We start from the raw sequence: 15,517 nt of genomic DNA on the forward strand, positions 1-15,517 counted from the left end.
AAATTTATATGGGCACAGAGCTCCAAACCCTGGCCTGGCGTCCTAGGCCTTTAGCAGATGCTAGTTATCGATCCTTCCTGGTCAGGGGCCAAATCATAACGTTATTGTCTCAATGAAGTATGTCAGGTGCTAGACTGTTAGTAGCTCCTTAAGTAATGGATTGGCTGAGTAGTTGGACTATTAACTATTGTTCGAAAAATGGTAACTAAAAAAACTTAATTTGAATAGAGTTTTAACTTCCTGGCTTCCCGTCTGTCCCGAGGCTTTTCTGGCTAGGTGCAGAGTTTTTGATCCATGTTTGGGGTTTCTGGTCAAGTCTCTGTTCTGATCTGTACTATTTAGGCCTTAAAGGACCTTGAGGGGGGCGTCTTCCCCATCATCCACAACAACATAGGGTGAGATGGGAGGATGATGGCATCAAGAGACAAAATCTGCCTTCCAGATGTTCCATCTTGGTACGCCAAAGAAAGTGCAAACCTGCTTCTCAGGTTCTGCCCCCCCACACCTTGTGCTACAAGGAAACTGGGGTTGATCTGCTGAATGTGCACAACATTGAATTTATTTAAAATCGTCTCCCTCACTTTCCCGCTGTTTAAAAAAAGCCTCTCCAATTTCCTATTCTTACCACCCCACCCCACCCCACCCCCGATCTAAAAAACGTGTTTGACCCCCCCGAGATGGATGCTGCCTCTCCCTCCTCCTCTGTTGGTGGTGGTGGTAGGGAGTGTATTTTGCACGTATCTTGAAGATGTACAAGGGCAGGTTCTTTTAAAAAGCAAAAAACCATCAGCAAAGGATGCAAAGGGAAGGGAAGGGGTCCCAGCCAAAATGGCTGGGGGATCTCAGACGAAGGATCTTCAAAATAGAGACTGCCTGCTGGGCCATTAAATCCTTTTGCTTTGGGTTAATCCCACAGTGTATATCAGATTACTGAATTCAGATGAAAACACTGCTGTAGTACTCAGTCTCCTCACCAAATTATTCCAAAATCGAGTGTACATGGGTTATAAATACAGAAAATAATTGAATTCTGTGTGTCTTAAGTGAAATAATCTGTTCCATTCTGTTTCTTGTGAATATTCTCCATAATAGTCTAATTGTGTTTTGTGCTCCTGGGAGCTGAATGTGCGTTCAGCAACAATGCATTGGGTTGTAAAATATGCATCCCCAACTATCTGGGCAGGCAAAAAGAAGGATCTAGTAAAAAGGCTGAAGATGTTTTTCCTAATGCAAATTATATGAATCACATAAATGGTAGTGTCTTTTAAAATTATCAACAGGCTCTGGTTTTTTTCTTTCCAGTTATAGGTCCTGTTTCTCACTCCACATTTTTGATGTTATAGATCAGTAATTCAATAGACAGCCAAGCAGGTGTTCAAATCACTCCTGACCCCCCGAATTCCTTAAATGACCCCTCGAAGCAGTGGAGTGAAAACATTCTCAGCATGTCAGAATATTGAGATATCTCAGTTGCCTTAATTTTTTTTTTTGGCTTTAATTTTTAAAGGCAATTTTCTGCCCTTTTTATTTGCTTGTTTGTTTCTCTTTTTAAGCAAAGAGAAGCCACATCTTGATCTTGGCCATGAAGATTGGAGGATTGTGTATCTACAGGGCCCGAAATTGTGTTCATAAGCAACACAATTCTGACTGGTCAGCTGTGCCAAGGGCTTTCCAAAGATGAATCTGGAAAAGGTGGGAGGAGGAAAAGAGAGACACAAGGCTTGGGCTTCTTCTCTGGTAGCTAAGGATGTAATACAATACTGCTCTTGAAAAACATTTCTATTTTTAAACATAGGCCTTTTGGCTGCAAATTTTTATTCAATTCAATTCAACCCATATTTATTAGTATATCCGGGGTACTTTGGGGGCAAAGAGATGAGTAATATCGGCTCCTTTTGCTTTAGTTGCTTCAAGGAGAGAAAACATAAAGTTACCCTTACTTGGCAAGAATGTCTTTTACTTTGCCCTTTCATCCAGGAACGTATGCTCATATTGTTAAATAGTGTTCTTGGAAATTTTTGTTGGTCCTCACCCGCCCAAAAAAGAAAAGTTCTCTTCTATAGGCAGTTGTTTCTGGATTTAGGCAGTTGCAGGAAGCGTTTTTCCACTTATCAACGGAAATTCGGCTAATTTTCAAGCGTAGTTGAAACTGGTATTTAGCACCTTCTTTTATAGACTTCATTTCATTATCATACAAAAATGTGTACATGTATCCCATATTAAAGATGAATATATTTAGTTATCTATTGTATAACAAGTTGTCCCGCAATTTGTGTCTTCAGACCACATTTATTACTGTTTCTGTGGGCTAGGAGTGTGGGTAAGGCTTAGTGGGGTGCCTCTGGCTTAGGGTTTCTCCAAGTTGCAGCCACGGTGCCCTCCTCAGCTATGGTCATTTCAAAGTTCACTTGGGTAGAATCTACTTCTAGGTGGACTCACTTGCCTGTTGGCAGGCCACAGGTCCTCCAGGGCTGTTGGACTGAGGGTCTCCTTCCTTCTGGCTAGTGGCCGGGGCCTCCCTCAATCCCTCGCTGTGGTTTCTCCATGGGCCAGTTTCCAGTGTGGTGGCTGACTTCCCTCACAGTGTGTGAGAGAGACAGAAGCCACAGACCTTTTGTAACCTAATCTCAGAAATGACATACATTTGCCTAATTCTGTTTGTTGGCTGATGTGCAACCCACACTCAAGGGGAGAGTATTACCCAAGGGCATTAATATGAGGAGGTGGGCATTGAGGGGAGCCATATTAGCAGTCAGCAATGGAGCCAGCCACTTTAGTGTAAGGCTAGTCTGATGAGGGTTGAATGATACTCTTTTTACCCTCTCTTTGCTCCTTTTTTTTTTTTTCTCTCTCTCTCTCTCTCCTTTTGTTGTTACGTATTCTCCTTGGGTGGTTCCTTCCAAATACCTCTTCGCTCTTCTGGGCGTTTAATTATAGGAGACGTACATGGTAGACAGCAGATTGCTTTAATCTTTTAAAGATTTGATAGTCTTAGAGCATGTCAACAAGCCATATTGGGTCTTTCTTAAACCTAACATCTTGATCAGTGAATTTGGAGAGTTTTGCTGGAAAGGGCATTGGTTCTGGTATAAGGCTGCAGAGAGAAGGGGAAGGAGGACCCTATACCTGATATAATTAAACAGGCTCCTTAATCTATAAGAAAACAAGTATGTTTCATGCACAGTGGTTGAGGAGGGGCAATAAATCAGATTGGTATATGTCCATGTAAAGACCTAAACGTTCAAATGAAAGGGACTGTTGTCCTGGATTGTGTTTCTGACGAGTGCGTCTACAGGAGATGAGCATGTCCTAGCTACCCACCAACCGTGTGCATATGTCAGAGAGCAGCTGGCCTTCTACCTTTTAAAGTCTGTGGAAATCAGCTATTTCACAGGAAAACTTATCTATTTCTCTTTCTGGGAAGATATAACCTGGTTTTTAACAAGCTGTTCAAAGCATACATGTGTAGGCATAAAAGTTTGAAGAAAAGATGACATTGAGCAAATTTTGGTCCATTTTTAACAATGGAAGTTGATTTCTAGGGTAGCTTCCATGTTCAACCCACAGGAAACGTAGAGAAAAGGAATCTGGATTCGGATTTAGAAGCATGCATCAGCTATAAGACATGCACCATGGTGCGTGCGTGCGTGTGTGTGTGTGTGTGTGTGTGTGTTTAACCTTGAGTTTGACATTGTGCCTGTGTATCCTCTGTTTTCTCTGCATGCGTGTTCTGTATTCTTTTTCCCCCTCCTCCCCTCCTGTCCTCACCTTGCTAGCTCCTTCTGTTCCTTAGGGTAATAGCAGAGAGTCTTCTCCAACCACTCGATTTTGAACTCATCCCCAGTAACACCCCAGTCTTCCATGATTGCCTCTTCTAGTTCTTTTCCTTCTGCTTTTGTTTATTACGTGGCTTCTCTGCCCCACCCCACTCTCCCCTAATGTACACACCCCATACATACGCTACACACTGCACTGAATGACGGTAGGCTCCAAGAAGATAGGGATTTTGGTCTGTTTTATTTCTGACTGTAACCCCAATGCCTGACATATAATTGGTGCTCCTTACATATTTGTGGAATGAATGAAATCACTTATGACAGTTTCTCATTATATAAATCATATTTAGCTGAGGGCTATTGTTGATTGTCTACCCAACTCCCCCCACCCCGACCACCAACCCCAGACAGGCAGCCATGATTCAGGGGTTTCTCTCCCAGCTACCCTAGCACCTAGCACAGCTTAGAGTAGATGCTCAGAACATCAAGAAGGGAAGAGTGAATGGATTCTCTGGCAAAGGACTAAAAAGAGAGGAGCCTTCATTTCCTAGCTGAGAATAGGAGGCTGCGAGCACCATGCATTTTTGAAGGGGCAGCACCAGTGTCTTAGGCATCCTTATCTCTCAGCCCAGTGCTTGGCACAGAGCACAGTCAATACAGGTCAACTGGATCAGATTGAGTTGAATTAGGGAAAAAAATCGCTCCTGACAATAACACTGGATGTCGCTCAGCATGTGAATGCTCCCATGAATGCATTAAAGATGGTTCCTTCTGTATTCCCTCCTGCACCTGTTTTGTCAGAATGTCCAGAAGGACATGTGTTCATTCATTTGTCCATCCATCATCCATCTATCCATCCATCCATTTGTTCATTCATTCACTCACTCATTCTTTAAGCTCCATGTGGGAATATACCAGATACTGGAAGGCATGGAAGGCCATGCAAGTTTCAGCCCTGCTTTCAGAAAGCTTACCTTGAAGAGACCTGGGGCTTTGTACTCTGGTTTATACAACCTCCCTGAGGTGTCAGAAGAGTTGGAATCAGGCTGTTGGAGTTGCTTGGGTCTGTCCCCTGTGCCAGCCTGCACACCACAGTCTTTGAACAGGAGTAGAAAGGTCACCAACTGTGGTTGCAAATTGGCTTTTGCATTAATCCTGGCTTATTCAAAAACACTCAATATTTTTCACTGAGTTTAGAGCTTTTGATTGAAGCCTGAATCATTTACCACGGCAGAGCATATCACCAGTATAGGAAAAACCAGAACTTAAAAATACAAAGCCCCTTTAAGTAATCCAATATAGGATAATTACATTATTAAATAAAGCTGTGGGCCTCAAATTATTCCACCGCCATAGTACACGTAAGGATAATAATGGGAACTATGCTAAGTGAACAGAACAAGAAAAAATGTTTAACAAGAGGGAGCATGTCTAAATCATATGTTTATGTTTAAATGGAGGCTACACAAAACAGGAAGACTTACTTGGTTTCTACATTAAAGCATTCTAAATAGGCATGAGGCTTTTGGTGATGTTCTGTGAAGACTGCTCTTCTCATTAATGACAGCAGTATTTTAGGACTCCGTGCCAGATCCCCAATAGCCCTGAATAATTCAGACAGCCCTGAATAATATGGTTTTCATATACCAACAGAGGCAAAGAGTCTTCTTCCTTTTAGGGTCCTTATGGTGTGTAGGTTCTGCTGAACTGTGTACCTGGGCAGGAGGTAATGTGCCTATAAAACTGGGTAAAAAAAGATCAGAAGATGTCAAAGGAATGGTTTGGAGTTGTTCAGCGTAATAGATCATCCGTGTTGGGTAGAAGTTGAGTTTGGGTTTTATTGTTACTGTTTTTGCTTTTATAGAATGTTCTCAACTGAACTTTAACACTCGAATTGGGCTCATTTATCTTCTTTTGCTTATGTTTTAATGGCCACAGCTAAGAATATGGGTGCCAAGCTAGTTTTTATTATAGCAACCTGTAGGTAGTTAAAAAAAAAACCTAGGCTGTGGAGTTAAGACCCTATTAATTTGGCCAAAGGGAAGGTGGGCGGGCTCCACCATTAACGCGTCTTTCAGTATATATCAAATACTTGCCTGTTTAGGGAGGAAATATCTAGGACGCTGGGATGTATCTTGCTTTCTGTGTAGACAGTTTTTAATCTCAGGGAGGAAAAAAAGGCTCATCCATGGTCAATCTGAAAGGAAAGATATGAAACAGGGAATTAATGAGAGGATGTTTCTGGGCTTTCTTTAGAGATGGGCTTCTGGTCAGGGGAGCAGGCTGCAGCCTAACAGGTTTTAGATTAGCCTGTATTAAAAATGTATTTAGGACCATAAAATATTTAGGATTTTTGAATTACTTGTTTGATACGCAAATGCCTTTGGCTATGCCGTGAAGGATGGTCGCATTACATCTGACAAATCACACCTCAGAGCAGTCTTCTGTTTGCTTACTCCCTCTAATTGTGCCAGGATGGATTTCCAAAGTTCATTGAGCCACAAGCTTCACCCAAACGTCTGCAGGGAGGGAGGGAGGAGGTTGAGAGAGAAGGGGCTGGCTTGGGAAATTGGAACCCAATACACTAATGAGGCTCCATGGCAAATCCATTTCATCATGTTCAGGGAGTCAAATTAAACCTTAGCGCATACTTGAGAGGATATCTTCATCACTCGGACAACAGAAAATTCTTCACATTTTTAAAAAGCACATGAACGGCAATTCCTGTAATCTTACTTTGGGGACAAAACCACAATACAAATCAAAAATTAAAATCCCTTTGGCTGCAGAATGACCTTAAATCCCACCCACCCCCAGCCCCCAAGACACTGTTAGGGCAGAGTTCCCTTATCCTAGGGTGGGAGTAGCATGGAGTGTTGTACTGAAAAGACCACAGAGACTAATCTGCCAATGAGATGAGGGTGTTACCAAATCTGGCTTCTGGTTTCACCTCAGTTTTCTCATCTCTAAAATGGGCCTGAGAGCACCTACCTCAGAGGGTCCTTGGAGAGATCAGATAAAAGCGTGTCTGTTAAATTCATGGATTAGTGTCTAGGTAAAGTAAAACATCTCAGAGTTTTCCACTGCTCTTTCTTCAAGGACTGAGGGAAATGACTTAGGAACCCAGACAATTAGTGACTGCTTTCTGGCCCAGCTTCCCCCTTGGAGGTACCTAGCAGTAACTACAGGTATCATTGTTCCCAGACAAAGAATTAAGAAGCGTTAGGAATACACACAGCTACTCATGGGTGGCATCTGGATACTCGTCACCTTCACTCCCTCATCTTCAGTTAAAATGATGTGATGTAGTAATAGTAATAGCCGTTGTTTCTTGGGTGCCTTCTCTGTGTTGACCATTGTACTCTGATTGCTTCAACATCCTGACTGCCCAAGGAGGCAAGGGTTTTTTTAATCTTATTTCCCCCCCATTTTTTTAAAGTGATCTCTATGTCCAGGGTCGTGAGCTGGAACTCACAACCCTGACTGAAATCAAAAGTCACATGATCCACTGACTGAGCCAGCCAGGCACCCCACCCCCACCCCATTTTTTAGATGAGACCTGGGCAAGATGATATCATGTCCCAAGATAAATATGGACATTAAACCTAGTAGAGCTGCATCTGGGTTAGGCAGACTTGGAAGCCAGTGCTTTCTGAGTGTCTCTTAGTTTCTCCCAACATGGAACAGCCAGAGATGGCATACTGTTAAAATAAGTAGTTTTGTGTGCTTTAGGCACAGCACAGTCCTTAGCTCTTTGGGAAGTCCAGGAGAGGTAGAAATTAAGCAAGGGTACCTGCCACTGAAAAGTTTCAGCGGTGTGGGTGTTTCCTGTAGAACACAGAATTATGCAATTCAGCATGAAATAGTGGTGCCTAATAAAGATTTACCATTATGTCACATGTAATAAGAACAGTAATTCCCAGTTCAGGGACCAACTTAGTGTTGATATCATTTTATTTTGTCTACTCAGGACGTTAAAAAACAACTACTATCGTCTATTGCCATCTTTATTTCTGAGGAAAAATGGATATTATTACACCAGATGAAAGGAGGAAGAATGAAGTCTTAAATGGGAAGAGTGTGCAGGGGCCCCGCTAGAGCAGCCCTGCTCCCTTCTCTCTGCCCTCTGACTGTTTCACTGGTTTGCTCCATCGACACAGCTCCTGGCCCTGTGGCTTCCAGTGGGGTTCAGCCATAGCATAGAGGTGCCCTGCAAGATGAGGGTAGGAAGGAGGGTGAAGGCAAGTATTTATCCCCTGTTCTTTCCTGTGAGGTTCCTCCGGACTTTGGTGTCCCTCTAAGGAAGAGTCACCGCCACCGATAGAAGGGTTTCCTCTCTTCTGGTAACCACTGGTTCCTTGGCTTTGACCTTTTGGCCTGGAAGTGATGATAACCAACCTGCGCTCAGCCCAAGTTCGTGTACTATCCATCTCTTGTGGTTCCTTTACATCCTATCAATAATTTTATCATTAGAGCCTTTATAAAATCTTCCTTGGATTTTCATTACACAAGTATTCCATCTGTTTCCTGCTGGGATGCTAACTGGTGCAAAGATCATCCCTGAAATCTAGCAAATGGAGCTTCACGAAATGCTCATGGCATTGTCTTTATTTTTCTCATTTCATGGCCAGCCAGTGAAAACTTCATCTTGTTGACCCATATCACCATTCTGTCCTCCCTGACTTTGTTGGACTCTGACTGGCAACCATGTGCCTGTAATGAAACCTTTATACTCATTCTGTAGGAATCCTGTTAGTGGAGCACACCAACATCTAACAGGGAGAGTGATCAGCCAAATGAAGGTGCCTAGAATAGCAGTCATCTGGACAGGGTTTGAAAGCATGCGAGTGGCCAACCCAGCCAGGCCCATTGGTGGCACTGTCTTACCTTTGCACACCATGGGCACATCTGCCTACCACGGTGGTTAGTGCACAAGCTGATGTGCTTGCACTGGTCTTTCTAAATGATAGCATTTAATAGAGGGTTTTGGGCTTCTTTTTTTTTTTTTTTTTCATTTTTAGTTTCTATCTAGATGAAAATATCCCACTCTTGTGGAACCAATTGGACTATTATTTTGGTTTCACTATTTATTTAGCTAACATATCACCTGTTGTCATGTTTGTGTTTCCAACATTTATCACATTTTGGTTGCTACAAAGAATATTTTAAAAATCTAGGATGTTTGGGGAAGATTGAGATGAATATGCTGTGTTTTCCTGTTCTCATTCAGTCCTCCTCCTGCCAAACCCTTTGATATTACATCTATGTGTTCATAATCTTTGGGCTTCATTAACATAGCTGAATATAGTTATCCTTTTAAAAGATTTTATTTATTTATTTATTTATTTATTTATTTATTTATTTATTTATTGGAGGAAAGAGAGCAAGCAGAGGAGGAGCAGAGGGAGAGGAACAAGTAGACTCCATGCTGAGCATCGAGCCCAACGAGGGACTTGATCCCCTGACCCTAAGATCATGACCTAGGCTGGGTTGGGTGCTTAACTGACTGAGCCATGTAGGCATCCCTGAATATAGCTATCCTAAGCAATGATTGGTTACTAGTTACCACATGATGTTATAAGGAAGGTTGTGTTCATGTTCTCTCTCCTGAGGAATGATATATTTATCATGATAAAGGTTTATCTGTGTGCAAGAGAGACCCAGAATTAAAATGTTTAAGTAAGTTGGGAGTTCAAAACCTCACTTGTGTCACCACCTACAGGTATATGGTTCAGGGATGGTATGGTGGTTCTGCTGCATGAGATTGCCTAGAGAGCCAACTCCTCTGTTTTTTTTCTCCTAAGAGATTTGTCCTCATGTGTATGTTCCAAAGGTATATCCATTCCCTTTAAGGCCATGACCTGGAAGTTGCACACACCACTATTACTCATACTTTTTTTTTTTTTTGTAAGAACTTGGTCACATGACTGAAACTAGCTATAAGAGGAGCAGGGGAAATGGTGTCTTTATTCTGTGTGCAGCAAATTAGCAGTTTATTACTAAAGAAGAAAGGAAGAATAGATTTTGGGGGAAAGCTAGCCACAGTTGGGGGATTTAAATTTCCCTTGTGTTGTCTAAGATCTTTTCTTACGATCAGCCAAATGGGCTGTGCAGTTCCACTAGGTGTGAGTTGATTCTGAGACATCAAATTGACAATATGGGACTAGAGTCTAGATGAATTTTTGGAACCAAACTGTAGAATGTAGTTAAAGGGTGAATACTGGAATTCCCATGGAAAATGATTTCCTCAAAGAGTAATATTCAGAGAAAGAGGATCTGGACCCAGACCATATCTAAGGATCTATGTTACCTACATTTTCCCAGTAGGGAGATGGAATAACGAAGAAGAGAAATTGAATGAAGCAAAGAAATATAGAGGTGGTAGGTGTTGGGTGGGTGTTCTTCATGGATCCATTGAGTTTTTGCACATCTTGTGAGCAGAGCCACTGATTTCCTGTTCTGGGCTATCTTTTCAAGGATGCCTATATAGTGAACAGCTTTGGAAGACAGAGCTAGTGTCTTTCTATGGAACAAAGAGTAGGCATGATTATTGATCAGTATTAAAGATTTGGGTTCTCTACACTCAGGGTCCTATCCTGTAATGCACCCCACTGCATGTTCACGTGTCATCTCACCCTCTTTGTATCCCATTTTGACAATTAGGTATTAAAGAAACAACACAAACATGGTATTTCACTGCAGCTGTTGCTGTGAGCAATAAACCATTCTTTGTCTCTGACCAGGAGTCTTCTGTCCTCTGCCAGCATCTGTAGAACTGTGGCAGGCCAACTTGTAAGTTTGAAAGTAGAGTAAAATCTCACACTCTTCACAGTTCTTAACAAGAGGGAGAGTTTTGTCGAAGGAAGGGTTGTTCTTTATCAAATGCCACTAAGAAATCAAAGGAAACAAAGAATGAGGAAAGGTCTTGGGTTCATGATATAATACAACATTGTCAAAGGTTTTGAACTCAAGACCCTTTATATCCAAATTATCAAGGACGCCGAGGAGCTTTAGTTTATGAGACTTATATCTATTGATATTTACTGCATTACAAATTAAAAATGAAGGGCACCTGAGTGGCTCAGTGGTTGAGCATCTGCCTTTGGCTCAGGTTGTGATCCCAGGGTTCTGGGATCTCATCCTGCATCAGGCCCCCCACAGGGAGCCTGCCTCTCCCTTTACCTATGTCTCTGTCTCTCTCTGCGTGTCTCTCATGAATAAATAAATAAAAATCTTTTTAAAAATTTAAAAAATAAATTAAAAATGAGAAGTAACTTAAAGTACTTGGTAATTCATTTAAAAATAAAAATAATACGACATCCATATGTAGAAAAAATGAATGTCAAGCTGAATCTCAAACATTATACAAGATTAAGCCAAAATAGATCATATTTCTAAATATAAAACTCTACAACTTTGGGAAGGAAACATAGGAGAAACTCTTTGTGACCTGGGATTAGGCAAAGAGCTCATAGGTGCAACAGCAAAGCCACGATTCAAAGAAGAAACAACCTGATCAAACTGGACTTGATCAAAATTTAAAACCTTTGAAGACACTGTTAAGAGAATGAAAAGACAGCCACAGAACGGAAGAAAATACTCCAAATCACACATCTGACAAAAGACCAGTAGATACAAGAAAATGCAATGTTAAGAAAACAAACAGTCCAATTTGAGAAATAAGCCAAAGACTTCAACATGTGCTTCACCATAAAGGATATATGGATGAAAAAGTAACACCTGAAAAGATGTTCGACATCATTAGTCATTAGGGAAATGAAAATTAAAACATGATAAGCCACTCCACACATATTTAGAGTAGGCCATAATAAGTTAATTAACAAAGATGGTATCGAGTACTGACAAGGAAGAGAAACAACTGGAATGCTCATCTATTTCCTGGTAGGAGTACAAAATGGTCCAGCCACTCTGGAAAACCGACTAGAACATTAGATCTACACTTACCCAGCAGTCCCTCTCCTGAGGATTTGTTCTAGTGAATTAAAAATGTATGTTCACAAAAAAACCTTCATGTGAATGTTTACAGCAGCTCTAGTTGTAGTCACCAGAGTTGAAAACAACCCAGCGTCCCTCAGTGGGTGAATGGATAAACAATTTTGTGACACATCCACGTCACAGGAGATACTACTCAGCAGTGAAAAGGAATCAGGCTGTTGATACATCTGCAACATGGATGGATCTCAAAGGCGTTATGCTGAGTGAAAGAAGCAGTCTCAAAAGATTTCAGATGGTATGATTCAATTTATATGACATTTGGAAAAGAGAACACAATAGCAAGAACAGATCAGCGGTTGCCATGTGTTAAAACTCATAGAGCTGTACATCAAAACAGGAAATTTTACTGTAAGTTAATTTAAAAAATAAAAATAGTAATATAAACCTATTATATAAGTGCCACATTTTTATGAAAATTAACCATATTTTGAAAAACAAAGAATTAGTAAAAACAGTGGCATTGTTTTACATTTTTATAAACTCTTTAGTGTCTAGCTTGAGAGAGGCAGCTGGATTCTCGTATCTGCTTCTGCATTTACTCTCCTGCCTTACCATATGTCATATAGTCTCTGGAAAACCCCACTCTACACTTGAAAGAAAATAAGACTGAAAGAAGCAAATAATGTCTTAGTATTATTATGATCTTTGTTTTGCTTGTACGGACCACCTGAAATAGTCTTGGGGATTCCCCAGGGTTCCTGGACTACGCTTTGAGAACCACTGACATAATACACTGTCCCAAATTTCAGTCATTTTCATAGCATCTTCTCTTTTATTTTATTTTTTTGCCATACTCACATGTCCTGTGTTTACTTAATGGTTTTGTTGAAATCAACCTATTTTTTTTAACTTACATTTATTTCAAGAGGAAACTTTCTAAATCTCCTATAAATGGAAAACCAGTACCACTTTCCCATAAATGGAAAGTAACCACAAAAATAAATAAGCAATGAGTAACTTATAAAAAAAAAAAAAAAAAAAGTTTACCCCTGAACCATCTAAACTCATCTCTGCATGGCACACTTTGGAAAACACCAGTGCAGAGGACTTATGACAATGAAAATGTGGCTGACTCCAACATCCCACTGCATTTATGTAAGCCCATTTAAATCCTCGCAATTACCTTAAGAGGTAGAGTATTATTGTCCTTTTTTTTTTTCAGTACATTAAAAAAAAAAAAACACAACAACAACATAGAAGCACAAGGAGGTTAAATAAGTTTCCTGGTGTTCCCAGTGAATAAATTGCAGGCCTAGGATCAAACCCAGGCAGAGACTCCGGAGTCCAGGATGAATGCTATGTTGGCAGATAGGGGACCTGAAGTCTTGTCCAAGTTCTATCGGAAGTTGGTAGGAGGCTATGTCACTGAACCTCACCATCTTTGTCAATAAAATGAAAGAGGTGGACTACGTCAGGGTGCGCAAGCTTAACTGCTGGCCGGCTGCCCAGGGGCCAGGCAGGTAAGGGAAAAGTGGACTGGCTGTAAGACAGTAGAGAGTGATGGGGTCACCAGTAAACTAGAGATCTCACATCTTCTCTAAAGAAAGCACCCACTTTCAGCTGTTTATTGTTTTTGTTTTGGCAGCTCTTTTGCATTTTATTTATTTATTTTTTTACCGTTTTGTTTTTATTTTATTTTATGGAAAGATGGAAGTCCAGAGACCTACTGGGAAGTTGCCCACTTTTTTGAACACGTGGGGAGGCCAACAATACACAAACAGGCTCATTTGTGACTTCACGCCTAGATACTCTCCTCTCTGACAGAGAGGATTCCATGATGGAATAAGCTGTTTTTATACAGTGGTACACACAAAATCCAAATGACAGAAACAAGCCACTTCAAACAATGGCGACAGGGGATCTGGACTTCGGTAGCGTCTCGACGCAGCCTCCATAAATATTGATTGGGAGCTGGGTTAATTGAATAGCCAAGGTACATTATGAGAATAACAAAGTGTATTCCTTTGTGTTCCTTTTGTGTTGTATTAGAGAAAATCAGCAATATTTATCCAGTGCTAATTCTTGGTTTGCAGAGAGCTAATGTAATCATGAGATGAGCTTATTGAAATTCTTTTCTTAGACATAGAGGCTTGCCCGAGAACGGCGAGTATTAGGAACTTTAGTCAATGCTTGCCCGGAATAGTAAATACGAACATGTGATTTATGCCATTGTGTGTACAAAGCAATGTTTCCTGAGACATTTTCTATATATATGTTAGCTGTTTTGTTTTTTTTGGGTTGGTTTGTTGCTTCCCCCTCCTCCGCTTATCAGATTTCCTTCTAAATCCTGGCATTTGACAATGTTGCAGGGCCAGTTTCTCTGTGAATCCACAGTAAAACATACTGGTGGTTGCACAATTAATCCAAACTTGGGTTTATGGCTTATGCGTGTTTATGTGAATTCCTGCATTTGTTTTTATATATGTGTGTATATTCATGAAGTCTGTTCCTGAGAAAGAGAAAGGGAGGAAGGACAAAATCTATAGACTGAATCTTGAAAGATGGGTTTATTCATCAGTGACATCATAAGGATTGTATTTTCTCTTGGTTAATAAACTATTTGTTTGGCGGGCGCTGTAAGCCAGCCAGAGCTAGTCATGCCATTTCTTGGAAAAGATCTGAAGCAACTGGTAATTGAAATGATAATCATTTGATCATAGTTAGAGCTATTTGAAAATAACACTCATCTCCAAACTGGCCTCTTCTGAGGAACCATATTTGGTAACATTGTTGCCAAATTCCATCTTTGCTAATATTGAGACTTATATACATGATAATTATTTTCCAGTATATTCTAAACTTGATTTCTTGTGTGCCCTGTCCAGAAGCTGTTCCCATATGCTTTGAAACCATACCCAGCCTGAATTTTCATTCTGACATTTAATAATCACCATGTAATAGCTATAAAATGCGTGACAACGACAGATCTTTTATTTCAAGAGGATGGTGTAGTGAATCTGAGTGAAATCATCCGTTGAAATGGTACTTTGTAATGTGCTCCATTGTTTATAAAGTACTGATTTTTTTTTTTTTCTTGAGCAGAGGATAAAAACAGTTTCCACTTTGGGTCCCATTCAGTGGAAGTCCATATTTAATCATGATAAGAGAAAGGACTCCATTACGAAAGTTTTACTTTTCATTTTTGATAGAGTATTTATTTTGCTGCTGCCTGACAAACTTTGTTCTCAGAAGCAGCTTGGAACTGGATGAGGAAAAGTGAAATTTTAGATCCTACCTTAAAACATTTTTAAAAACTAAATCCAGGGTTTCTTATTGTGTGAAGCTTATCTTAATAAACCCTTTTTTGTTTGCTTTGGAGTTGCATGTGTAGTACGTGTGTGCGTGTGTGTGTGTGTGTGTGTGTGTGTAGGTGGGGGAGGAGAAGGAGGAAAGAGTCATGTTTAACAGCAAAATTAGCCAAAATCACTTGTGAATTCCTTTTGTTTAATAGCTTAGAGACATCTTCCTGTTGTTGTTTGTCAAAAATATTTCTAAGATTTTGTAAGCTTAGGGGTTTTCACAGCTAAGCTTTCTTCAGAAATGTGAAGTAAAAGAAATGAAAGAAGTCAGTTCAAGTTGAAATGTCAAATGCTTCAAATAATTTAACTTAAAACCCAGTGAGATGATCTTCTTAAGCCTTTTCCAAAGAATCTTCAGTAAGAGAGGCCCTCCTTCACTCCATGGATGGATATCTATTAAATATCTTGCTGGATTAATTCTGAGTC

At 40.5% G+C, this 15,517-nt stretch overlaps 1 protein-coding gene across 1 annotated transcript in view; it reads left to right on the top strand.

The window, feature by feature from the left end:
• The window catches only part of ARID5B (AT-rich interaction domain 5B), a 174,232-nt gene that overhangs the window by 14,378 nt on the left and 144,337 nt on the right, over positions 1 to 15,517 (top strand). The window lies entirely within an intron of this gene.

The sequence above is a fragment of the Canis lupus genome, chromosome 4 (assembly GCF_011100685.1).
Source record: "Canis lupus familiaris isolate Mischka breed German Shepherd chromosome 4, alternate assembly UU_Cfam_GSD_1.0, whole genome shotgun sequence".
Taxonomy (NCBI): domain Eukaryota; kingdom Metazoa; phylum Chordata; class Mammalia; order Carnivora; family Canidae; genus Canis; species Canis lupus.